General features: G+C 39.9%; 28 non-coding genes across 28 annotated transcripts; all 28 read right to left on the bottom strand.

Annotated features, from left to right (window-relative positions):
* Window positions 1-4,374: 4,374 nt before the first annotated feature.
* trnac-gca (transfer RNA cysteine (anticodon GCA)) lies at window positions 4,375-4,446 on the bottom strand. The gene has a single exon. It is a non-coding gene; the product is annotated as a tRNA-Cys (tRNA).
* Window positions 4,447-4,613: 167 nt separating this feature from the next.
* trnac-gca (transfer RNA cysteine (anticodon GCA)) lies at window positions 4,614-4,685 on the bottom strand. The gene has a single exon. It is a non-coding gene; the product is annotated as a tRNA-Cys (tRNA).
* A 167-nt stretch (window positions 4,686-4,852) lies between these two features.
* On the bottom strand, window positions 4,853-4,924 carry trnac-gca (transfer RNA cysteine (anticodon GCA)). The gene has a single exon. It is a non-coding gene; the product is annotated as a tRNA-Cys (tRNA).
* A 402-nt stretch (window positions 4,925-5,326) lies between these two features.
* Window positions 5,327-5,398, bottom strand: trnac-gca (transfer RNA cysteine (anticodon GCA)). The gene has a single exon. It is a non-coding gene; the product is annotated as a tRNA-Cys (tRNA).
* A 639-nt stretch (window positions 5,399-6,037) lies between these two features.
* Window positions 6,038-6,109, bottom strand: trnac-gca (transfer RNA cysteine (anticodon GCA)). Its single transcript has one exon. It is a non-coding gene; the product is annotated as a tRNA-Cys (tRNA).
* A 167-nt stretch (window positions 6,110-6,276) lies between these two features.
* trnac-gca (transfer RNA cysteine (anticodon GCA)) lies at window positions 6,277-6,348 on the bottom strand. Its single transcript has one exon. It is a non-coding gene; the product is annotated as a tRNA-Cys (tRNA).
* A 401-nt stretch (window positions 6,349-6,749) lies between these two features.
* trnac-gca (transfer RNA cysteine (anticodon GCA)) lies at window positions 6,750-6,821 on the bottom strand. Its single transcript has one exon. It is a non-coding gene; the product is annotated as a tRNA-Cys (tRNA).
* Window positions 6,822-6,988: 167 nt separating this feature from the next.
* trnac-gca (transfer RNA cysteine (anticodon GCA)) lies at window positions 6,989-7,060 on the bottom strand. Its single transcript has one exon. It is a non-coding gene; the product is annotated as a tRNA-Cys (tRNA).
* Window positions 7,061-7,224: 164 nt separating this feature from the next.
* trnac-gca (transfer RNA cysteine (anticodon GCA)) lies at window positions 7,225-7,296 on the bottom strand. The gene has a single exon. It is a non-coding gene; the product is annotated as a tRNA-Cys (tRNA).
* An 880-nt stretch (window positions 7,297-8,176) lies between these two features.
* Window positions 8,177-8,248, bottom strand: trnac-gca (transfer RNA cysteine (anticodon GCA)). Its single transcript has one exon. It is a non-coding gene; the product is annotated as a tRNA-Cys (tRNA).
* Window positions 8,249-9,128: 880 nt separating this feature from the next.
* On the bottom strand, window positions 9,129-9,200 carry trnac-gca (transfer RNA cysteine (anticodon GCA)). The gene has a single exon. It is a non-coding gene; the product is annotated as a tRNA-Cys (tRNA).
* Window positions 9,201-9,364: 164 nt separating this feature from the next.
* Window positions 9,365-9,436, bottom strand: trnac-gca (transfer RNA cysteine (anticodon GCA)). The gene has a single exon. It is a non-coding gene; the product is annotated as a tRNA-Cys (tRNA).
* Window positions 9,437-9,842: 406 nt separating this feature from the next.
* Window positions 9,843-9,914, bottom strand: trnac-gca (transfer RNA cysteine (anticodon GCA)). Its single transcript has one exon. It is a non-coding gene; the product is annotated as a tRNA-Cys (tRNA).
* An 870-nt stretch (window positions 9,915-10,784) lies between these two features.
* trnac-gca (transfer RNA cysteine (anticodon GCA)) lies at window positions 10,785-10,856 on the bottom strand. The gene has a single exon. It is a non-coding gene; the product is annotated as a tRNA-Cys (tRNA).
* Window positions 10,857-11,495: 639 nt separating this feature from the next.
* trnac-gca (transfer RNA cysteine (anticodon GCA)) lies at window positions 11,496-11,568 on the bottom strand. The gene has a single exon. It is a non-coding gene; the product is annotated as a tRNA-Cys (tRNA).
* Window positions 11,569-11,970: 402 nt separating this feature from the next.
* Window positions 11,971-12,042, bottom strand: trnac-gca (transfer RNA cysteine (anticodon GCA)). Its single transcript has one exon. It is a non-coding gene; the product is annotated as a tRNA-Cys (tRNA).
* A 403-nt stretch (window positions 12,043-12,445) lies between these two features.
* trnac-gca (transfer RNA cysteine (anticodon GCA)) lies at window positions 12,446-12,517 on the bottom strand. Its single transcript has one exon. It is a non-coding gene; the product is annotated as a tRNA-Cys (tRNA).
* Window positions 12,518-13,397: 880 nt separating this feature from the next.
* trnac-gca (transfer RNA cysteine (anticodon GCA)) lies at window positions 13,398-13,469 on the bottom strand. The gene has a single exon. It is a non-coding gene; the product is annotated as a tRNA-Cys (tRNA).
* An 881-nt stretch (window positions 13,470-14,350) lies between these two features.
* On the bottom strand, window positions 14,351-14,422 carry trnac-gca (transfer RNA cysteine (anticodon GCA)). Its single transcript has one exon. It is a non-coding gene; the product is annotated as a tRNA-Cys (tRNA).
* A 167-nt stretch (window positions 14,423-14,589) lies between these two features.
* Window positions 14,590-14,661, bottom strand: trnac-gca (transfer RNA cysteine (anticodon GCA)). The gene has a single exon. It is a non-coding gene; the product is annotated as a tRNA-Cys (tRNA).
* Window positions 14,662-15,064: 403 nt separating this feature from the next.
* On the bottom strand, window positions 15,065-15,136 carry trnac-gca (transfer RNA cysteine (anticodon GCA)). Its single transcript has one exon. It is a non-coding gene; the product is annotated as a tRNA-Cys (tRNA).
* A 403-nt stretch (window positions 15,137-15,539) lies between these two features.
* On the bottom strand, window positions 15,540-15,611 carry trnac-gca (transfer RNA cysteine (anticodon GCA)). Its single transcript has one exon. It is a non-coding gene; the product is annotated as a tRNA-Cys (tRNA).
* Window positions 15,612-18,315: 2,704 nt separating this feature from the next.
* trnac-gca (transfer RNA cysteine (anticodon GCA)) lies at window positions 18,316-18,387 on the bottom strand. The gene has a single exon. It is a non-coding gene; the product is annotated as a tRNA-Cys (tRNA).
* Window positions 18,388-18,554: 167 nt separating this feature from the next.
* trnac-gca (transfer RNA cysteine (anticodon GCA)) lies at window positions 18,555-18,626 on the bottom strand. Its single transcript has one exon. It is a non-coding gene; the product is annotated as a tRNA-Cys (tRNA).
* A 165-nt stretch (window positions 18,627-18,791) lies between these two features.
* Window positions 18,792-18,863, bottom strand: trnac-gca (transfer RNA cysteine (anticodon GCA)). The gene has a single exon. It is a non-coding gene; the product is annotated as a tRNA-Cys (tRNA).
* A 1,360-nt stretch (window positions 18,864-20,223) lies between these two features.
* On the bottom strand, window positions 20,224-20,295 carry trnac-gca (transfer RNA cysteine (anticodon GCA)). Its single transcript has one exon. It is a non-coding gene; the product is annotated as a tRNA-Cys (tRNA).
* An 880-nt stretch (window positions 20,296-21,175) lies between these two features.
* trnac-gca (transfer RNA cysteine (anticodon GCA)) lies at window positions 21,176-21,247 on the bottom strand. Its single transcript has one exon. It is a non-coding gene; the product is annotated as a tRNA-Cys (tRNA).
* Window positions 21,248-22,607: 1,360 nt separating this feature from the next.
* trnac-gca (transfer RNA cysteine (anticodon GCA)) lies at window positions 22,608-22,679 on the bottom strand. The gene has a single exon. It is a non-coding gene; the product is annotated as a tRNA-Cys (tRNA).
* Window positions 22,680-24,254: the final 1,575 nt, after the last annotated feature.

The raw sequence follows: 24,254 nt of genomic DNA, 5'->3' as shown, positions 1-24,254 counted from the left end.
ATAGACTCTTTACGTATACACAGATGATACACATACACACCATACATGTATACACATCATACATATGATACATTCCTGTCAAGGTCTGGGATAGAACCCAGGTCTCCAGCATGAAAGGTGAATGACTGAACCGCTGAGCTACTGGAACATGATGCAAACCACATGATAAACTGTATACATATGCACACTTGATAGACTCCATACATATAGACATTATACACTCTATACATAAACGCTGCATACATATATACACAATTTACACATACATTCCATACAAATATACACTCCATACGCACACATTAGACTCTATACATAGACTCTTTACACATGATACTCTCCTGTCAGGGTCTGAGATAGAACCCGGGTCTCCCGCGTGAAAGGTGAGTGACTTAACCGCTGAGCTACTGGAACATGATTCAACCCACAGGATAACCTGTATACACTCTGTACATATGCAATTTTGATAGACTCTATAAATAGTACATATGCACACTTGATAGACTATACATATACACATTATACACTCAATACATATAGACTGCATACACACTCCACACATATGATACATGATAGACTCTTTACATATACACACATGATACACTCTATACATATACACTCCATTCATATATATAAACATGATACACTCTATACATATGATAGACTCTTTACATATACACGATCTATACATATATGCACATACACGATCGACTCTACATATACACTCTATACATATATGCACATACACGATCGACTCTTTACATATACACACATGATACAATCCATACATATACACTCAAGATAGACTCTATATTTATACACTGCATACACATATACACACATCATAGACTCTATACATATATACATGTTACACTCCATACATATGCACACAAGATAGACTCTATGCATATGCACACATGATACACTCTATACAATAAACATACACTCTATACATATGATACATTCCATACATGATAGACTATTTACATATACACATAAAACACCCTATACATACACACTCTATGCATCTATACATATGATACACTGTATACACATACGCACATGATAGACTCTTTACATATACACAGTAAACACCCTATACATACACACTCTATGCATCTATACACATGATACAGTCCTGTCAAGGTCTGGGATAGAACCCTGGTCTCCAGCGTGAAAGGTGAGTGACTTAACCGCTGAGCTACTGGAACATGAAACAAACCACATAATAAACTGTATACTTTATACTGTATATGCAAACTTGATAGACTCTATACATAGTACATATGCACACTTGATAGACTATACATATACACATTATACACTCAATGCATATACACTGCATACACACTCCACACATATGATACATGATAGACTCTTTACATATACACAGATGATACACATACACTCCATACATATATACACTCCATACATATGATACATTCCATACATAATAGACTCTTTACATATACACACATGATACACTCTAAACATATATACATAATATACTTCTATATCTCCAGCATGGAAGGTGAGTGACTAAACCGCTGAGCTACTGGAACATGATGCAAACCACATGATACACTGTACATATGCACACATGATAGACTCTATACATTTACACTGCATACATAAATACACGTTACACGCTATACATATACACTCCATGCATATGCACACAAGATAGACTCTATACATATACACACTGTACATATGCACACATGATACACTATACATTTATACATACACTCATACATATGATACATTCTATACATAATAGACTCTTTACATATAGCTACTGGAACATGATGCAAACCACATGATACACTGTATACATATGCACACATGATAGACTCTGTACATATACACATTATATACTCAATACATATACTTTACATACATATATACACATTATACACATACACTCCATACATATATACACCCCATACACACACTCTATAAATATGATACTTTCCATACATGATAGACTCTTTACATATACACACATGATACACTCTATACATATACACTCCATTCTTATATATATATAAACATGATACACTCTATACATATGATAGACTCTTTACATATACACACATTATACACATATGCACATACACGATCGACTCTCTACATATACACACATGATACAATCTATACATAGACTCTGTACATATACACAAGATACATCCTATACATACACACTCTATGCATATATACACAATACACTTTGAACATATATACTCCATACATATATATACACATGATACATTCTATACTCTTTACATATACACACATGATAGACTCTATACATATACTCATTAAACACCCTATACATACACACTCTATGCATCTATACCCATGATACAGTCCTGTCAAGGTCTGGGATAGAACCCTGGTCTCCAGCGTGAAAGGTGAGTGACTTAACTGCTGAGCTACTGGGACATGATTCAAACCACATAATAAACTGCATACATTCTGTACATATGCAAACTTGATAGACTCTATACATAGTACATATGCACACTTGATAGACTATACATATACACATTATTCACTCAATACATATACACTGCATACACACTCCACACATATGATACATGATAGACTCTTTACATATACATATATACACGCTACACTCAATGCATTTATACATACACTCTATACATATGATACATTCCATACATGATAGACTCTTTACATATACATTAAATATGTACACATTGTAGCCAGTAGTGCTGAAGTAATTTGGAAAGCATGTAGTTTCTTCCTAAATGGCCATAATTCTTATGAATGTGTTTTAAAATCAATTTAAAAACAGGAGAATTTTTCGGAAGAATAGTAGGATTTATCATTTCCAGTGGCATTGCCGATTTGCCAAGTCTACCTCCTACCTTGAGTAAGCCATTGTCAATGAAGAGATTTGGATTGGCAATAGCACTTCTGTTATTAACTGGATTTCCATGTTGAATGTCTTTGAGGTCTTCTTTGAAGTGCTGTTCCTGTACATATCGAATGATTGATTCTTCTGCATCTTTGAGATCTACTACAGATAAATTTGTTTCAGTGATTTGGTGTGCAACATTAGAACTTGGATCAGGGATTACCTTATTAGCTTTCTGTTTTCTTTTCAGGTTGGCTTTAAGGAAGTTCTTAAATTTTAGAATCCATCCAACAGCTCTCCTGAGCTTGTTCCATTGGGAATAGTATTCAATCAGTTTGTTTGTAGCAGGTTTTTGTTCATCCATTATAGTTAGTGCATTGACAAAAATAGGTTTCTTGACCTCTGGTTTATCTGAGTCAATTGAATAGGTGATAGGCATATTAGAAGAGGGATCTTCCTCTAATTTAAGAAGGTCTGGTCCATGTAGCCATTGTTTCATTTCTGTTAATGCACTGGCATCTAGTCCTCGAGATGCAAAAGATGCACAATCTGCTGGATTGCTGGATTCTCTGTTGCAATGGATTTCAGGCAATCATCTACATAGAAGTTGTATCTGATAGTATCTGCTACTTCTTTACCATATACATTTTCATTATCATCCGCTGTAGAGCAAAATTGGCACAACCTACTGATGATATGGCACCGAACAGATGCAAATCTAAGGTCTTGACAAAGGGGGCGCCCGGATTTGACTTGGGGTTCTCTTGATCTGCAGTCAAATGCTCTACAACTGAAATCCAACTTCAAAGTAGCAACCCGGGGTCAATGTAAGCTATGGACACAAATCCAAGGTCTTGACAAAGGGGGCACCCGGACTTGACTTGGGTATGTCTTAATCTGCAGTCAAGTGTTCTCCCACTGAGCTATACCCCCATGACAACAATTTTGATTTAGCAAAACAAGAAAACTCTTTCATCAAGATCTGTTTGAAAATCCAATTTCAAAAACCGCTTGGTTATGCCGTTAGGAAGAGCCAACTTCTATGTACCAACAAAGGGTAAACACATGTAACAGATACAAATCCAAGGTCTTGCTCTTGCTCTTTCATAAACTCTTTCAGAAACTCTTTCATAAAGATCTGTTTGAAAATCAATTTTGGAAAAAAAAGTGACTGGTCAATCAGTTAGGAAGATCCAACTTCAAAGTAGCAACCCTGGGTCAAGATAAATTACGGACACAAATCCAAGGTCTTGACAAAGGTGGCACGCGGGCTTGACTTGGGGTTTTCTTTATCTGCAGTCAAATGTTCTCCCACTGAGCTATACCCCCATGACGACAATTTTGATTTAGCAAAACAAGAAAACTCTTTCATAAAGATCTGTTTGAAAATCCAAATTTAAAAACCGATTGGTCATGCCGTTAGGAAGAGCCAACTTCTATGCACCAACCCAGGGTAAACTTAAGCAACAGATTCAAATCCGAGGTCTTACCAAAGGGGGCAACCCGATTTGAACCGGGGACCTCTTGATCTGCAGTCAAATGCTCTACCACTGAGCTATACCCCCATGACAACAAGTTTGATTTAGCAAAGAAAGAAAACTCTTTCATAAAGATCTGTCTAAAAATCAATTTTGGCAAAAGAGCGACTGGTCAATCAGTTAGGAAGATCCAACTTCAATGTAGCAACCCGTTATCAAGGTAAGTTACAGACACAAATCCAAGGTCTTGACAAAGGGGGCACCCGGATTTGAACCAGGGACCTCTTGATCTGCAGTCAAATGCTCTACCACTGAGTTATACCCCCATGACAACAAGTTTTATTTAGCAAAGAAAGAAAACTCTTTCATAAAGATCTGTCTGAAAATCAATTTTGGCAAAAGAGCGACTGGTCAATCAGTTAGGAAGATCCAACTTCAATGTAGCAACCCGTTATCAAGGTAAGTTACAGACACAAATCCAAGGTCGTGACAAAGGGGGCACCCGGATTTGAACCAGGGATCTCTTGATCTGCAGTAAAATGCTCTACCACTGAGCTATACCCCCATGACAATGAGTTTTATTTAGCAAAGAAAGAAAACTCTTTCATAAAGATCTGTCTAAAAATCAATTTTGGAAAAAAGCGACTGGTCAATCAGTTAGGAAGATCCAACTTCAAAGTAGCAACCCGGGGTCAAGGTAAGCTACGGAGACAAATCCAAGGTCTTGACAAAGGGGGCACCCGGACTTGCCTTGGGTAAGTCTTGATCTGCAGTCAAGTGTTCTCCGACTGAGCTATACCCCCATGACAACAATTTTGATTTAGCAAAACAAGAAAACTCTTTCATCAAGATCTGTTTGAAAATCCAATTTCAAAAACCGATTGGTTATGCCGTTAGGAAGAGCAAACTTCTATGCACCAACCCAGGGTAAACATAAGCAACAGATACAAATCCGAGGTCTTACCAAAGGGGGCACCCGGATTTGAACCGGGGACCTCTTGATCTGCAGTCAAATGCTCTACCACTGAGCTATACCCCCATGACAACAAGTTTTATTTAGCAAAGAAAGAAAACTCTTTCATAAAGATCTGTTTGAAAATGGAATTTCAAAAACCGATTGGTCATGCCGTTAGGAAGAGCCAACTTCTATGTACCAACAAAGGGTAAACACAAGTAACAGATATAAATCCAAGGTCTTGCCAAAGGGGGCACCCGGATTTGAACTGGGAACCTCTTCATATGCAGTCAAATGCTCTACCACTGAGCTATACCCCCAAGACAAACAGTTTGGTATAGCAAAGAAAGAAAACTCTTTCATAAAGATCTGTCTGAAAATCAATTTTGGAAAAAAAGCGACTGGTCAATCAGTTAGGAAGATCCAACTTCAATGTAGCAACCCGGGGTCAAGGTAAGTTACGGATACAAATCCAAGGTCTTGACAAAGGGGGCACCCGGACTTGCCTTGGGTATGTCCTGATCTGCAGTCAAGTGTTCTCCCACTGAGCTATACCCCCATGACAACAATTTTGATATAGCAAAACAAGAAAACTCTTTCATCAAGATCTGTTTGAAAATCCAATTTCAAAAACCGATTGGTTATACCGTTAGGAAGATCCAACTTATATGTAGCAACACGTTATCAAGGTAATTTACAGACACAAATCCAAGGTCTTAACAAAGGGGGCACCCGGATTTGAACCAAGGACCTCTTGATCTGCAGTCAAATGCTCTACCACTGAGTTATACCCCCATGACAACAAGTTTTATTTAGCAAAGAAAGAAAACTCTTTCATAAAGATCTGTCTGAAAATCAATTTTGGAAAAAGAGCGACTGGTCAATCAGTTAGGAAGATCCAACTTCAATGTAGCAACCCGTTATCAAGGTAAGTTACAGACACAAATCCAAGGTCGTGACAAAAGGGGCACCCGGATTTGAACCAGGGACCTCTTGATCTGCAGTCAAATGCTCTACCACTGAGCTATACCCCCATGACAATGAGTTTATTTAGCAAAGAAAGAAAACTCTTTCATAAAGATCTGTCTAAAAATCAATTTTGGAAAAAAGCGACTGGTCAATCAGTTAGGAAGATCCAACTTCAAAGTAGCAACCCGGGGTCAATGTAAGCTACGGATACAAATCCAAGGTCTTGACAAAGGGGGCACCCGGACTTGACTTGGGTATGTCTTGATCTGCAGTGAAGTGTTCTCCCACTGAGCTATACCCCCATGACAACAAATTTGATTTAGCAAAACAAGAAAACTCTTTCATCAAGATCTGTTTGAAAATCCAATTTCAAAAACCGATTGGTTATGCCGTTAGGAAGAGCCAACTTCTATGTACCAACAAAGGGTAAACACAAGTAACAGATACAAATCCAAGGTCTTGCCAAAGGGGGCACCCGGATTTGAACTGGGAACCTCTTCATCTGCAGTCAAATGCTCTACCACTGAGCTATACCCCCATGACAACAGGTTTTATTAAGCAAAGAAAGAAAACTCTTTCATAAAGATCTGTCTAAAAATCAATTTTGGCAAAAGAGTGACTGGTCAATCAGTTAGGAAGATCCAACTTAAATGTAGCAACCCGTTATCAAGTTAAGTTACAGACACAAATCCAGGGTCTTGACAAAGGGGGCACCCGGATTTGAACCGGAGACCTCTTGATCTGCAGTCAAATGCTCTACCACTGAGCTATACCCCCATGACAACAATTTTGATTTAGCAAAACAAGAAAACTCTTTCATCAAGATCTGTTTGAAAATACAATTTCAAAAACCGATTGGTTATGCCGTTAGGAAGAGCAAACTTCTATGCACCAACCCAGGGTAAACATAAGCAACAGATACCAATCCGAGGTCTTACCAAAGGGGGCACCCGGATTTGAACCAGGGACCTCTTGATCTGCAGTCAAATGCTCTACCACTGAGCTATACCCCCATGCCAACAGGTATTATTAAGCAAAGAAACAAAACTCTTTCATAAAGATCTGTTTGAAAATGCAATTTCAAAAACCGATTGGTCATGCCGTTAGGAAGAGCCAACTTCTATGTACCAACAAAGGGTAAACACAAGTAACAAATACAAATCCAAGGTCTTGCCAAAGGGGGCACCCGGATTTGAACTGGGAACCTCTTCATCTGCAGTCAAATGCTCTACCACTGAGCTATACCTCAAGACAAACAGTTTGATATAGCAAAGAAAGAAAACTCTTTCATAAAGATCTGTCTGAAAATCAATTTTGGAAAAAAAGCGACTGGTCAATCAGTTAGGAAGATCCAACTTCAATGTAGCAACCCGTTATCAAGGTAAGTTACAGACACAAATCGAAGGTCTTGACAAAGCGGACACCCGGATTTGAACAGGGAACCTCTTCATCTGCAGTCAAATGCTCTACCACTGAGCTATACCCCCAAGACAAACAGTTTGGTATAGCAAAGAAAGAAAACTCTTTCATAAAGATCTGTCTGAAAATCAATTTTGGAAAAAAAGCGACTGGTCAATCAGTTAGGAAGATCCAAATTCAAAGAAGCAACCTGGGGTCAAGGTAAGCTACGGACACAAATCCAAGGTCTTGACAAAGGGGGCACCCGGACTTGCCTTGGGTATGTCTTGATCTGCAGTCAAGTTTTCTCCCACTGAGCTATACCCCCATGACAACAATTTTGATTTAGCAAAACAAGAAAACTCTTTCATAAAGATCTGTCTAAAAATCAATTTTGGAAAAAGAACGACTGGTCAATCAGTCAGGAAGATCCAACTTCAATGTAGCAACCCGTTATCAAGGTAAGTTACAGACACAAATCCAAGGTCTTGACAAAGAGGGCACCTGGATTTGAACCGGGGACCTCTTGATCTGCAGTCAAATGCTCTACCACTGTGCTATACCCCCATGACAACAATTTTGATTTAGCAAAACAAGAAAACTCTTTCATCAAGATCTGTTTGAAAATGCAATTTCAAAAACCGATTGGTCATGCCGTTAGGAAGAGCCAACTTCTATGTACCAACAAAGGGTAAACACAAGTAACAAATACAAATCCAAGGTCTTGCCAAAGGGGGCACCCGGATTTGAACCGGGAACCTCTTCATCTGCAGTCAAATGCTCTACCACTGAGCTATACCTCAAGACAAACAGTTTGATATAGCAAAGAAAGAAAACTCTTTCATAAAGATCTGTCTGAAAATCAATTTTGGAAAAAAAGCGACTGGTCAATCAGTTAGGAAGATCCAACTTCAATGTAGCAACCCGTTATCAAGGTAAGTTACAGACACAAATCCAAGGTCTTGACAAAGCGGACACCCGGATTTGAACAGGGAACCTCTTCATCTGCAGTCAAATGCTCTACCACTGAGCTATACCCCCAAGACAAACAGTTTGGTATAGCAAAGAAAGAAAACTCTTTCATAAAGATCTGTCTGAAAATCAATTTTGGAAAAAAAGCGACTGGTCAATCAGTTAGGAAGATCCAAATTCAAAGAAGCAACCTGGGGTCAAGGTAAGCTACGGACACAAATCCAAGGTCTTGACAAAGGGGGCACCCGGACTTGCCTTGGGTATGTCTTGATCTGCAGTCAAGTTTTCTCCCACTGAGCTATACCCCCATGACAACAATTTTGATTTAGCAAAACAAGAAAACTCTTTCATAAAGATCTGTCTAAAAATCAATTTTGGAAAAAGAACGACTGGTCAATCAGTCAGGAAGATCCAACTTCAATGTAGCAACCCGTTATCAAGGTAAGTTACAGACACAAATCCAAGGTCTTGACAAAGAGGGCACCTGGATTTGAACCGGGGACCTCTTGATCTGCAGTCAAATGCTCTACCACTGTGCTATACCCCCATGACAACAATTTTGATTTAGCAAAACAAGAAAACTCTTTCATCAAGATCTGTTTGAAAACCCAATTTCAAAAACCCATTGGTTATGCCGTTAGGAAGAGACAACTTCTATGTACCAACAAAGGGTAAACACAAGTAACAGATACAAATCCAAGGTCTTGCCAAAGGGCGCACCCGGATTTGAACCAGGGACCTCTTGATCTGCAGTCAAATGCTCTACCACTGAGCTATACCCCCATGACAATGAGTTTTATTTAGCAAAGAAAGAAAACTCTTTCATAAAGATCTGTCTAAAAATCAATTTTGGAAAAAGAGCGATTGGTCAATCAGTTGGGAAGATCCAACTTCAATGTATCAACCCGGTATCGAGGTAAGTTACAGACACAAATCCAAGGTCTTGACAAAGGGGGCACCCGGATTTGAACCAGAGACCTCTTGATCTTCAGTCAAATATTCTCCCACTGAGCTATACCCCCATGACAACAATTTAGATTTAGCAAAACTAGAAAACTCTTTCATAAAGATCTGTCTAAAAATCAATTTTGGAAAAAGAGCGACTGGTCAATCAGTTAGGAAGATCCAACTTCAATGTAGCAACCCGTTATCAAGGTAAGTTACAGACACAAATCCAAGGTCTTGACAAAGGGGGCACCCGGATTTGAACCAGGGACCTCTTGATCTGCAGTCAAATGCTCTACCACTGAGCTATACCCCCATGACAATGAGTTTTATTTAGCAAAGAAAGAAAACTCTTTCATAAAGATCTGTCTGAAAATCAATTTTGGAAAAAAAGCGACTGGTCAATCAGTTAGGAAGAACCAACTTCAAAGTAGCAACCCGGGGTCAATGTAAGCTATGGACACAAATCCAAGGTCTTGACAAAGGGGGCACCCGGACTTGACTTGGGTATGTCTTGATCTGCACTCAAGTGTTCTCCCACTGAGCTATACCCCGATGACAACAATTTTGATTTAGCAAAACAAGAAAACTCTTTCAACAAGATTTGTTTGAAAATCCAACTTCAAAAACCGATTGGTTATGCCGTTAGGAAGAGCCAACTTCTATGTACCAACAAAGGGTAAACACAAGTAACAGATACAAATCCAAGGTCTTGCCAAAGGGGGCACCCGGATTTGAACCGGGACCTCTTGATCTGCAGTCAAATGCTCTACCACTGAGCTCAAGACAAACATTTTGGTATAGCAAAGAAAGAAAACTCTTTCATAAAGATCTGTCTGAAAATCAATTTTGGAAAAAAAGCGAATGGTCAATCAGTTAGGAAGATCCAACTTCAAAGTAGCATCCCGGGGTCAATGTAAGCTACGGACACAAATCCAAGGTCTTGACAAAGGGGGCACCCGGACTTGACTTGGGTATGTCTTGATCTGCAGTCAAGTGTTCTCCCACTGAGCTATACCCCCATGACAACAATCTTGATTTAGCAAAACAAGAAAACTCTTTCATCAAGATCTGTTTGAAAATCCAATTTCAAAAACCGATTGGTTATGCCGTTAGGAAGAGCCAACTTCTATGTACCAACAAAGGGTAAACACAAGTAACAGATACAAATCCAAGGTCTTGCCAAAGGGGGCACCCGGATTTGAACCGGGGACCTCTTGATCTGCAGTCAAATGCTCTACCACTGAGCTATACCCCCATAACAACAAGTTTGATTTAGCAAAGAAAGAAAACTCTTTCATAAAGATCTGTTTGAAAATGCAATTTCAAAAACCGATTGGTCATGCCGTTAGGAAGAGCCAACTTCTATGTACCAACAAAGGGTAAACACAAGTAACAGATACAAATCCAAGGTCTTGCTAAAGGGGTCACCTGGATTTGAACCTGGAACCTCTTCATCTGCAGTCAAATGCTCTACCACTGAGCTATACCTCAAGACAAACATTTTGGTATAGCAAAGAAAGAAAACTCTTTCATAAAGATCTGTCTGAAAATCAATTTTGGAAAAAAAAGCGACTGGTCAATCAGTTAGGAAGATCCAACTTCAATGTAGCAACCCAGGGTCAATGTAAGCTACGGACACAAATCCAAGGTCTTGACAAAGGGGGCACCCGGACTTGACTTGGGTATGTCTTGATCTGCAGTCAAGTGTTCTCCCACTGAGCTATACCCCCATGACAACAATTTTGATTTAGCAAAACAAGAAAACTCTTTCATCAAGATCTGTTTGAAAATCCAATTTCAAAAACCGATTGGTTATAGCGTTAGGAAGAGAAAACTTTTATGTACCAACAAAGGGTAAACACAAGTAACAGATACAAATCCAAGGTCTTGCCAAATGGGGCACCCGGATTTGAACCGGGGACTTCTTGATCTGCAGTCAAATGCTTTACCACTGAGCTATACCCCCATGACAACAGGTTTTATTAAGCAAAGAAAGAAAACTCTTTCATAAAGATCTGTCTAAAAATCAATTTTGGCAAAAGAGTGACTGGTCAATCAGTTAGGAAGATCCAACTTAAATGTAGCAACCCGTTATCAAGTTAAGTTACAGACACAAATCCAAGGTCTTGACAAAGGGGGCACCCGGACTTGCCTTGGGTAAGTCTTGATCTGCAGTCAAATGCTCTACCACTGAGCTATACCCCCATGACAACAATTTTGATTTAGCAAAACAAGAAAACTCTTTCATCAAGATCTGTTTGAAAATACAATTTCAAAAACCGATTGGTTATGCCGTTAGGAAGAGCAAACTTCTATGCACCAACCCAGGGTAAACATAAGCAACAGATACCAATCCGAGGTCTTACCAAAGGGGGCACCCGGATTTGAACCAGGGACCTCTTGATCTGCAGTCAAATGCTCTACCACTGAGCTATACCCCCATGACAACAGGTTTTATTAAGCAAAGAAAGAAAACTCTTTCATAAAGATCTGTCTAAAAATCAATTTTGGCAAAAGAGTGACTGGTCAATCAGTTAGGAAGATCCAACTTAAATGTAGCAACCTGTTATCAAGTTAAGTTACAGACACAAATCCAAGGTCTTGACAAAGGGGGCACCCGGACTTGCCTTGGGTAAGTCTTGATCTACAGTCAAATGCTCTACCACTGAGCTATACCCCCATGACAACAATTTTGATTTAGCAAAACAAGAAAACTCTTTCATCAAGATCTGTTTGAAAATACAATTTCAAAAACCGATTGGTTATGCCGTTAGGAAGAGCAAACTTCTATGCACCAACCCAGGGTAAACATAAGCAACAGATACCAATCCGAGGTCTTACCAAAGGGGGCACCCGGATTTGAACCAGGGACCTCTTGATCTGCAGTCAAATGCTCTACCACTGAGCTATACCCCCATGCCAACAGGTATTATTAAGCAAAGAAACAAAACTCTTTCATAAAGATCTGTTTGAAAATGCAATTTCAAAAACCGATTGGTCATGCCGTTAGGAAGAGCCAACTTCTATGTACCAACAAAGGGTAAACACAAGTAACAAATACAAATCCAAGGTCTTGCCAAAGGGGGCACCCGGATTTGAACTGGGAACCTCTTCATCTGCAGTCAAATGCTCTACCACTGAGCTATACCTCAAGACAAACAGTTTGATATAGCAAAGAAAGAAAACTCTTTCATAAAGATCTGTCTGAAAATCAATTTTGGAAAAAAAGCGACTGGTCAATCAGTTAGGAAGATCCAACTTCAATGTAGCAACCCGTTATCAAGGTAAGTTACAGACACAAATCCAAGGTCTTGACAAAGCGGACACCCGGATTTGAACAGGGAACCTCTTCATCTGCAGTCAAATGCTCTACCACTGAGCTATACCCCCAAGACAAACAGTTTGGTATAGCAAAGAAAGAAAACTCTTTCATAAAGATCTGTCTGAAAATCAATTTTGGAAAAAAAGCGACTGGTCAATCAGTTAGGAAGATCCAAATTCAAAGAAGCAACCTGGGGTCAAGGTAAGCTACGGACACAAATCCAAGGTCTTGACAAAGGGGGCACCCGGACTTGCCTTGGGTATGTCTTGATCTGCAGTCAAGTTTTCTCCCACTGAGCTATACCCCCATGACAACAATTTTGATTTAGCAAAACAAGAAAACTCTTTCATAAAGATCTGTCTAAAAATCAATTTTGGAAAAAGAACGACTGGTCAATCAGTCAGGAAGATCCAACTTCAATGTAGCAACCCGTTATCAAGGTCAGTTACAGACACAAATCCGAGGTCTTGACAAAGAGGGCACCTGGATTTGAACCGGGGACCTCTTGATCTGCAGTCAAATGCTCTACCACTGAGCTATACCCCCCTGACAACAATTATTTTTAGCAAAGAAAGAAAACTCTTTCATAAAGATCTGTCTAAAAATCAATTTTGGAAAAAGAGGGACTGGTCAATCAGTTAGGAAGATGCAACTTCAATGTAGCAACCCGTTATCAAGGTAAGTTACAGACACAAATCCAAGGTCTTGACAAAGGGGGCACCCGGATTTGAACCAGGGACCTCTTGATCTTCAGTCAAATATTCTCCCATTGAGCTATCCCACCATGACAACAATTTAGATTTAGCAAAACTAGAAAACTCTTTCATAAAGATCTGTTTGAAAATCAATTTTGGAAAAAAAAGTGACTGGTCAATCAGTTAGGAAGATCCAACTTCAAAGTAGCAACCCTGGGTCAAGGTAAATTACGGACACAAATCCAAGGTCTTGACAAAGGTGGCACCCGGGCTTGACTTGGGGTTTTCTTGATCTGCAGTCAAATGTTCTCCTACTGAGCTATACCCCCATGACGACAATTTTGATTTAGCAAAACAAGAAAACTCTTTCATAAAGATCTGTTTGAAAATCCAAATTTAAAAACCGATTGGTCATGCCGTTAGGAAGAGCCAACTTCTATGCACCAACCCAGGGTAAACATAAGCAACAGATACAAATCCGAGGTCTTACCAAAGGGGGCACCCCGATTTGAAACGGGGACCTCTTGATCTGCAGTCAAATGCTCTACCACTGAGTTATACCCCCATGACAACAAGCTTCATTTAGCAAAGAAAGAAAACTCTTTCATAAAGATCTGTCTGAAAATAAATTTTGGCAAAAGAGCGACTGGTCAATCAGTTAGGAAGATCCAACTTCAATGTAGCAACCCATTATCAAGGTTAGTTACAGACACAAATTCAATGTCGTGACAAAGGGGGCACCCGGATTTGAACCAGGGACCTATTGATCTGCAGTCAAATGCTCTACCACTGAGCTATACCCCCATGACAATGAGTTTTATTTAGCAAAGAAAGAAAACTCTTTCATAAAGATCTGTCTAAAAATCAATTTTGGAAAAAGAGCGACTGGTCAATCAGTTAGGAAGATCCAACTTAAATGTAGCAAACCGTTATCAAGGTAAGTTACAGACACAAATCCAAGGTCTTGCCAAAGGGGGCACCCGGATTTGAACTGGGAGCCTCTTCATCTGCAGTCAAATGCTCTACCACTGAGCTATACCCCCAAGACAAACAGTATGGTATAGCAAAGAAAGAAAACTCTTTCATAAAGATCTGTCTGAAAATCAATTTTGGAAAAAAAGTGACTGGTCAATCAGTTAGGAAGATCCAACTTCAAAGTAGCAACCCGGGGTCAAGGTAAGCTACGGACACAAATCCAAGGTCTTGACAAAGGGGGCACCCGGACTTGCCTTGGGTAAGTCTTGATCTGCAGTCAAGTGTTCTCCGACTGAGCTATACCCCCATGACAACAATTTTGATTTAGCAAAACAAGAAAACTCTGTCATAAAGATCTGTTTGAAAATCCAATTTCAAAAACCGATTGGTTATGCCGTTAGGAAGAGCAAACTTCTATTCACCAACCCAGGGTAAACATAAGCAACAGATACAAATCCGAGGTCTTACCAAAGGGGGCACCCGGATTTGAACCAGGGACCTCTTGATCTGCAGTCAAATGCTCTACCACTGAGCTATACCCCCATGACAACAGGTTTTATTAAGCAAAGAAAGAAAACTCTTTCATAAAGATCTGTTTGAAAATGCAATTTCAAAAACCGATTGGTCATGCCGTTAGGAAGAGCCAACTTCTATGTACCAACAAAGGGTAAACACAAGTAACAGACACAAATCCAAGGTCTTGACAAAGGGGGCACCCGGACTTGCCTTGGGTATGTCTTGATCTGCAGTCAAGTTTTCTCCCACTGAGCTATACCCCCATGACAACAATTTTGATTTAGCAAAACAAGAAAACTCTTTCATAAAGATCTGTCTAAAAATCAATTTTGGAAAAAGAGCGACTGGTCAATCAGTTAGGAAGATCCAACTTCAATGTAGCAACCCGTTATCAAGGTAAGTTACAGACACAAATCCAAGGTCTTGACAAAGGGGGCACCCGGATTTGAACCGGGGACCTCTTGATCTGCAGTCAAATGCTCTACCACTGAGCTATACCCCCATGACAACAATTTTTTGTTTAGCAAAGAAAGAAAACTCTTTCATAAAGATCTGTCTAAAAATCAATTTTTGGAAAAAGAGCGACTGGTCAATCAGTTATGTAGCAACCCGTTATCAAGGTAAGTTACAGACACAAATCCAAGGTCTTGACAAAGGGGACACCCGGATTTGAACTGAGAAGCTCTTCATCTGCAGTCAAATGCTCTACCACTGAGCTATACCCCCAAGACAAACAGTTTGGTATAGCAAAGAAAGAAAACTCTTTCATAAAGATCTGTCTGAAAATCAATTTTGGAAAAAAAGCGACTGGTCAATCAGTAAGGAAGATCCAACTTCAAAGTAGCAACCCGGCGTCAAGGTAAGCTACGGACACAAATCCAAGGTCTTGACAAAGGGGGCACCCGGACTTGCCTTGGGTAAGTCTTGATCTGCAGTCAAGTGTTCTCCGACTGAGCTATACCCCCATGACAACAATTTTGATTTAGCAAAACAAGAAAACTCTTTCATCAAGATCTGTTTGAAAATCCAATTTCAAAAAACCGATTGGTTATGCCGTTAGGAAGAGCAAACTTCTATGCACAAACCCAGGGTAAACATAAGCAACAGATACAAATCCGAGGTCTTACCAAAGGGGGCACCCGGATTTGAACTGGGAACCTCTTCATCTGCAGTCAAATGCTCTACCACTGAGCTATACCTCAAGACAAACAGTTTGATATAGCAAAGAAAGAAAACTCTTTCATAAAGATCTGTCTAAAAATCAATTTTGGAAAAAGAGCGACTTGTCAATCAGTTAGGAAAATCCAACTTCAATGTAGCAACCCGTTATCAAGGTAAGTTACAGACACAAATCCAAGGTCTTGACAAAGGGGGCACCTGGATTTGAACTGGGAACCTCTTCATCTGCAGTCAAATGCTCTACCACTGAGCTATACCTCAAGACAAACAGTTTGATATAGCAAAGAAAGAAAACTCTTTCATAAAGATCTGTCTGAAAATCAATTTTGGAAAAAAAGCGACTGGTCAATCAGTTAGGAAGATCCAACTTCAATGTAGCAACCCGTTATCAAGGTAAGATACAGACACAAATCCAAGGTCTTGACAAAGCGGACACCCGGATTTGAACTGGGAACTAGAAAACTCTTTCATAAAGATCTGTTTGAAAATCAATTTTGGAAAAAAAAGTGACTGGTCAATCAGTTAGGAAGATCCAACTTCAAAGTAGCAACCCTGGGTCAAGGTAAATTACGGACACAAATCCAAGGTCTTGACAAAGGTGGCACCCGGGCTTGACTTGGGGTTTTCTTGATCTGCAGTCAAATGTTCTCCTACTGAGCTATACCCCCATGATGACAATTTTGATTTAGCAAAACAAGAAAACTCTTTCATAAAGATCTGTTTGAAAATCCAAATTTAAAAACCGATTGGTCATGCTGTTAGGAAGAGTCAACTTCTATGCACCAACCCAGGGTAAACATAAGCAACAGATACAAATCCAAGGTCTTGACAAAGCGGACACCCGAATTTGAACTGGGAACCTCTTCATCTGCAGTCAAATGCTCTACCACTGAGCTATACCCCCAAGACAAACAGTTTGGTATAGCAAAGAAAGAAAACTCTTTCATAAAGATCTGTCTGAAAATCAATTTTGGAAAAAAAAGCGACTGGTCAATCAGTTAGGAAGATCCAACTTTAAAGAAGCAACCTGGAGTCAAGGTAAGCTACGGACACAAATTCAAGGTCTAGACAAAGGGGGCACACGGACTTGCCTTGGGTATGTCTTGATCTGCAGTCAAGTTTTCTCCCACTGAGCTATACCCCCATGACAACAATTTTGATTTAGCAAAACAAGAAAACTCTTTCATAAAGATCTGTCTAAAAATCAATTTTGGAAAAAGAGCGACTGGTCAATCAGTTAGGAAGATCCAACTTCAATGTAGCAACCCGTTATCAAGGTAAGTTACAGACACAAATCCAAGGTCTTGACAAAGGGGGCACCCGGATTTGAACCAGGGACCTCTTGATCTTCAGTCAAATATTCTCCCACTGAGCTATCCCACCATGACAACAATTTTGATTTAGCAAAACTAGAAAACTCTTTCATAAAGATCTGTTTGAAAATCAATTTTGGAAAAAAAAAAGTGACTGGTCAATCAGTTAGGAAGATCCAACTTCAAAGTAGCAACCCTGGGTCAAGGTAAATTACGGACACAAATCAAAGGTCTTGACAAAGGTGGCACCCGGGCTTGACTTGGGGTTTTCTTGATCTGCAGTCAAATGTTCTCCTACTGAGCTATATCCCCATGACGACAATTTTGATTTAGCAAAACAAGAAAACTCTTTCATAAAGATCTGTTTGAAAATCCAAATTTAAAAACCGATTGGTCATGCCGTTAGGAAGAGCCAACTTCTATGCACCAACCCAGGGTAAACATAAGCAACAGATACAAATCCGAGGTCTTACCAAAAGGGGCACCCCGATTTGAACCGGGGACCTCTTGATCTGCAGTCAAATGCTCTACCACTGAGCTATACCCGCATGACAACAATTTTTTTTAGCAAAGAAAGAAAACTCTTTCATAAAGATCTGTCTAAAAATCAATTTTGGAAAAAGAGCGACTGGTCAATCAGTTAGGAAGATCCAACTTCAATGTAGCAACCCGTTATCAAGGTAAGTTACAGACACAAATCCAAGGTCTTGACAAAGGGGGCACCCGGATTTGAACCGGGGACCTCTTGATCTGCAGTCAAATGCTCTGCCACTGAGCTATACCCCCATGCCAATAAGTTTTATTTAGCAAAGAAAGAAAACTCTTTCATAAAGATCTGTCTAAAAGTCAATTTTGGAAAAAGTGTGACTGGTCAATCAGTTAGGAAAATCCAACTTCAATGTAGCAACCTGTTATCAAGGTAAGTTACAGACACAAATCCAAGGTCTTGACAAAGGGGGCAACCGGATTTGAACCGGGGACCTCTTGATCTGCAGTCAAATGCTCTACCACTGAGCTATACCCCCATGACAACAATTTTTTTAGCAAAGATAGAAAACTCTTTCATAAAGATCTGTCTAAAAATTAATTTTGGAAAAAGAGCGACTGGTCAATCAGTTAGGAAGATCCAACTTCAATGTAGCAACCCGTTATCAAGGTAAGTTACAGACACAAATCCAAGGTCTTGACAAAGGGGGCACCCGGATTTGAACCGGGGACCTCTTGATCTGCAGTCAAATGCTCTGCCACTGAGCTATACCCCCATGACAACAAGTTTTATTTAGCAAAGAAAGAAAACTTTTTTATAAAGATCTGTCTAAAAATCAATTTTGGAAAAAGAGGGACTGGTCAATCAGTTAGGAAGATCCAACTTCAATGTAGCAACCCGTTATCAAGGTAAGTTACAGACACAAATCCAAGGTCTTGACAAAGAGGGGGCACCCGGATTTGAACCAGGGACCTCTTAATCTTCAGTCAAATATTCTCCCACTGAGCTATCCCACCATGACAACAATTTAGATTTAGCAAAACTAGAAAACTCTTTCATAAAGATCTGTTTGAAAATCAATTTTGGAAAAAAAAATTGACTGGTCAATCAGTTAGGAAGATCCAACTTCAAAGTAGCAACCCTGGGTCAAGGTAAATTACGGACACAAATCAAAGGTCTTGACAAAGGTGGCACCCGGGCTTGACTTGGGGTTTTCTTGATCTGCAGTCAAATGTTCTCCTACTGAGCTATACCCCCATGACGACAATTTTGATTTAGCAAAACAAGAAAACTCTTTCATAAAGATCTGTTTGAAAATCCAAATTTAAAAACCGATTGGTCATGCCGTTAGGAAGAGCCAACTTCTATGCACCAACCCAGGGTAAACATAAGCAACAGATACAAATCCGAGGTCTTACCAAAAGGGGCACCCCGATTTGAACCGGGGACCTCTTGATCTGCAGTCAAATGCTCTACCACTGAGTTATACCCCCATGACAACAAGTTTCATTTAGCAAAGAAAGAAAACTCTTTCATAAAGATCTGTCTGAAAATCAATTTTGGAAAAAGAGCGACTGGTCAATCAGTTAGGAAAATCCAACTTCAATGTAGCAACCCATTATCAAGGTAAGTTACAGACACAAATCCAAGGTCTTGACAAAGGGGACACCCGGATTTGAACTGGAAACCTCTTCATCTGCAGTCAAATGCTCTACCACTGAGCTATACCCCCAAGACAAACAGTTTGGTATAGCAAAGAAAGAAAACTCTTTCATAAAGATCTGTCTGAAAATCAATTTTGGAAAAAAAGCGACTGGTCAATCAGTTAGGAAGATCCAACTTCAAAGTAGCAACCCGGGGTCAAGGTAAGCTACGGACACAAATCCAAGGTCTTGACACAGGGGGCACCCGGACTTGCCTTGGGTAAGTCTTGATCTGCAGTCAAGTGTTCTCCGACTGAGCTATACCCCCATGACAACAATCTTGATTTAGAAAAACAAGAAAACTCTTTCATCAAGATCTGTTTGAAAATCCAATTTCAAAAACAGATTGGTTATGCCGTTAGGAAGAGCAAACTTCTATGCACAAACCCAGGGTAAACATAAGCAACAGATACAAATCCGAGGTCTTACCAAAGGGGGCACCCGGATTTGAACCAGGGACCTCTTGATCTGCAGTCAAATGCTCTACCACTGAGCTATACCCCCATGACAACAGTTGATATTAAGCAAAGAAAGAAAACTCTTTCATAAAGATCTGTTTGAAAATGCAATTTCAAAAACCGATTAGTCATGCCGTTAGGAAGAGCCAACTTCTATGTACCAACAAAGGGTAAACACAAGTAACAGATACAAATCCAAGGTCTTGCCAAAGGGGGCACCCGGATTTGAACTGGGAACCTCTTCATCTGCAGTCAAATGCTCTACCACTGAGCTATACCTCAAGACAAACAGTTTGATATAGCAAAGAAAGAAAACTCTTTCATAAAGATCTGTCTGAAAATCAATTTTGGAAAAAAAGCGACTGGTCAATCAGTTAGGAAGATCCAACTTCAATGTAGCAACCCGTTACCAAGGTAAGTTACAGACACAAATCCAAGGTCTTGACAAAGCGGACACCCGAATTTGAACTGGGAACCTCTTCATCTGCAGTCAAATGCTCTACCACTGAGCTATACCCCCAAGACAAACAGTTTGGTATAGCAAAGAAAGAAAACTCTTTCATAAAGATCTGTCTGAAAATCAATTTTGGAAAAAAAGCGACTGGTCAATCAGTTAGGAAGATCCAACTTTAAAGAAGCAACCTGGAGTCAAGGTAAGCTACGGACACAAATCCAAGGTCTAGACAAAGGGGGCACCCGGACTTGCCTTGGGTATGTCTTGATCTGCAGTCAAGTTTTCTCCCACTGAGCTATACCCCCATGACAACAATTTTGATTTAGCAAAACAAGAAAACTCTTTCATAAAGATCTGTCTAAAAATCAATTTTGGAAAAAGAGCGACTGGTCAATCAGTTAGGAAGATCCAACTTCAATGTAGCAACCCGTTATCAAGGTAAGTTACAGACACAAATCCAAGGTCTTGACAAAGGGGGCACCCGGATTTGAACCGGGGACCTCTTGATCTGCAGTCAAATGCTCTGCCACTGAGCTATACCCCCATGACAACAAGTTTTATTTAGCAAAGAAAGAAAACTTTTTTATAAAGATCTGTCTAAAAATCAATTTTGGAAAAAGAGGGACTGGTCAATCAGTTAGGAAGATCCAACTTCAATGTAGCAACCCGTTATCAAGGTAAGTTACAGACACAAATCCAAGGTCTTGACAAAGAGGGGGCACCCGGATTTGAACCAGGGACCTCTTAATCTTCAGTCAAATATTCTCCCACTGAGCTATCCCACCATGACAACAATTTAGATTTAGCAAAACTAGAAAACTCTTTCATAAAGATCTGTTTGAAAATCAATTTTGGAAAAAAAAATTGACTGGTCAATCAGTTAGGAAGATCCAACTTCAAAGTAGCAACCCTGGGTCAAGGTAAATTACGGACACAAATCAAAGGTCTTGACAAAGGTGGCACCCGGGCTTGACTTGGGGTTTTCTTGATCTGCAGTCAAATGTTCTCCTACTGAGCTATACCCCCATGACGACAATTTTGATTTAGCAAAACAAGAAAACTCTTTCATAAAGATCTGTTTGAAAATCCAAATTTAAAAACCGATTGGTCATGCCGTTAGGAAGAGCCAACTTCTATGCACCAACCCAGGGTAAACATAAGCAACAGATACAAATCCGAGGTCTTACCAAAAGGGGCACCCCGATTTGAACCGGGGACCTCTTGATCTGCAGTCAAATGCTCTACCACTGAGTTATACCCCCATGACAACAAGTTTCATTTAGCAAAGAAAGAAAACTCTTTCATAAAGATCTGTCTGAAAATCAATTTTGGAAAAAGAGCGACTGGTCAATCAGTTAGGAAAATCCAACTTCAATGTAGCAACCCATTATCAAGGTAAGTTACAGACACAAATCCTAGGTCTTGACAAAGGGGACACCCGGATTTGAACTGGAAACCTCTTCATCTGCAGTCAAATGCTCTACCACTGAGCTATACCCCCAAGACAAACAGTTTGGTATAGCAAAGAAAGAAAACTCTTTCATAAAGATCTGTCTGAAAATCAATTTTGGAAAAAAAGCGACTGGTCAATCAGTTAGGAAGATCCAACTTCAAAGTAGCAACCCGGGGTCAAGGTAAGCTACGGACACAAATCCAAGGTCTTGACACAGGGGGCACCCGGACTTGCCTTGGGTAAGTCTTGATCTGCAGTCAAGTGTTCTCCGACTGAGCTATACCCCCATGACAACAATCTTGATTTAGAAAAACAAGAAAACTCTTTCATCAAGATCTGTTTGAAAATCCAATTTCAAAAACAGATTGGTTATGCCGTTAGGAAGAGCAAACTTCTATGCACAAACCCAGGGTAAACATAAGCAACAGACACAAATCCAAGGTCTTGACAAAGGGGGCACCCGGATTTGAACCGGGGACCTCTTGATCTGCAGTCAAATGCTCTGCCACTGAGCTATACCCCCATGACAACAAGTTTTATTTAGCAAAGAAAGAAAACTCTTTCATAAAGATCTGTTTGAAAATGCAATTTCAAAAACCGATTAGTCATGCCGTTAGGAAGAGCCAACTTCTATGTACCAACAAAGGGTAAACACAAGTAACAGATACAAATCCAAGGTCTTGCCAAAGGGGGCACCCGGATTTGAACTGGGAACCTCTTCATCTGCAGTCAAATGCTCTACCACTGAGCTATACCTCAAGACAAACAGTTTGATATAGCAAAGAAAGAAAACTCTTTCATAAAGATCTGTCTGAAAATCAATTTTGGAAAAAAAGCGACTGGTCAATCAGTTAGGAAGATCCAACTTCAATGTAGCAACCCGTTACCAAGGTAAGTTACAGACACAAATCCAAGGTCTTGACAAAGCGGACACCCGAATTTGAACTGGGAACCTCTTCATCTGCAGTCAAATGCTCTACCACTGAGCTATACCCCCAAGACAAACAGTTTGGTATAGCAAAGAAAGAAAACTCTTTCATAAAGATCTGTCTGAAAATCAATTTTGGAAAAAAAGCGACTGGTCAATCAGTTAGGAAGATCCAACTTTAAAGAAGCAACCTGGAGTCAAGGTAAGCTACGGACACAAATCCAAGGTCTAGACAAAGGGGGCACCCGGACTTGCCTTGGGTATGTCTTGATCTGCAGTCAAGTTTTCTCCCACTGAGCTATACCCCCATGACAACAATTTTGATTTAGCAAAACAAGAAAACTCTTTCATAAAGATCTGTCTAAAAATCAATTTTGGAAAAAGAGCGACTGGTCAATCAGTTAGGAAGATCCAACTTCAATGTAGCAACCTGTTATCAAGGTAAGTTACAGACACAAATCCAAGGTCTTGACAAAGGGGGCACCCGGATTTGAACCAGGGACCTCTTGATCTTCAGTCAAATATTCTCCCACTGAGCTATCCCACCATGACAACAATTTTGATTTAGCAAAACTAGAAAACTCTTTCATAAAGATCTGTTTGAAAATCAATTTTGGAAAAAAAAAGTGACTGGTCAATCAGTTAGGAAGATCCAACTTCAAAGTAGCAACCCTGGGTCAAGGTAAATTACGGACACAAATCAAAGGTCTTGACAAAGGTGGCACCCGGGCTTGACTTGGGGTTTTCTTGATCTGCAGTCAAATGTTCTCCTACTGAGCTATATGCCCATGACGACAATTTTGATTTAGCAAAACAAGAAAACTCTTTCATAAAGATCTGTTTGAAAATCCAAATTTAAAAACCGATTGGTCATGCCGTTAGGAAGAGCCAACTTCTATGCACCAACCCAGGGTAAACATAAGCAACAGATACAAATCCGAGGTCTTACCAAAAGGGGCACCCCGATTTGAACCGGGGACCTCTTGATCTGCAGTCAAATGCTCTACCACTGAGCTATACCCGCATGACAACAATTTTTTTTAGCAAAGAAAGAAAACTCTTTCATAAAGATCTGTCTAAAAATCAATTTTGGAAAAAGAGCGACTGGTCAATCAGTTAGGAAGATCCAACTTCAATGTAGCAACCTGTTATCAAGGTAAGTTACAGACA

The sequence above is a fragment of the Danio rerio genome, chromosome 20 (genome assembly GCF_052040795.2).
Source record: "Danio rerio strain M-AB ecotype USA chromosome 20, GRCz13ab, whole genome shotgun sequence".
Lineage (NCBI taxonomy): Eukaryota > Metazoa > Chordata > Actinopteri > Cypriniformes > Danionidae > Danio > Danio rerio.
This window is presented reverse-complemented; position numbering and strand designations above follow the sequence as displayed.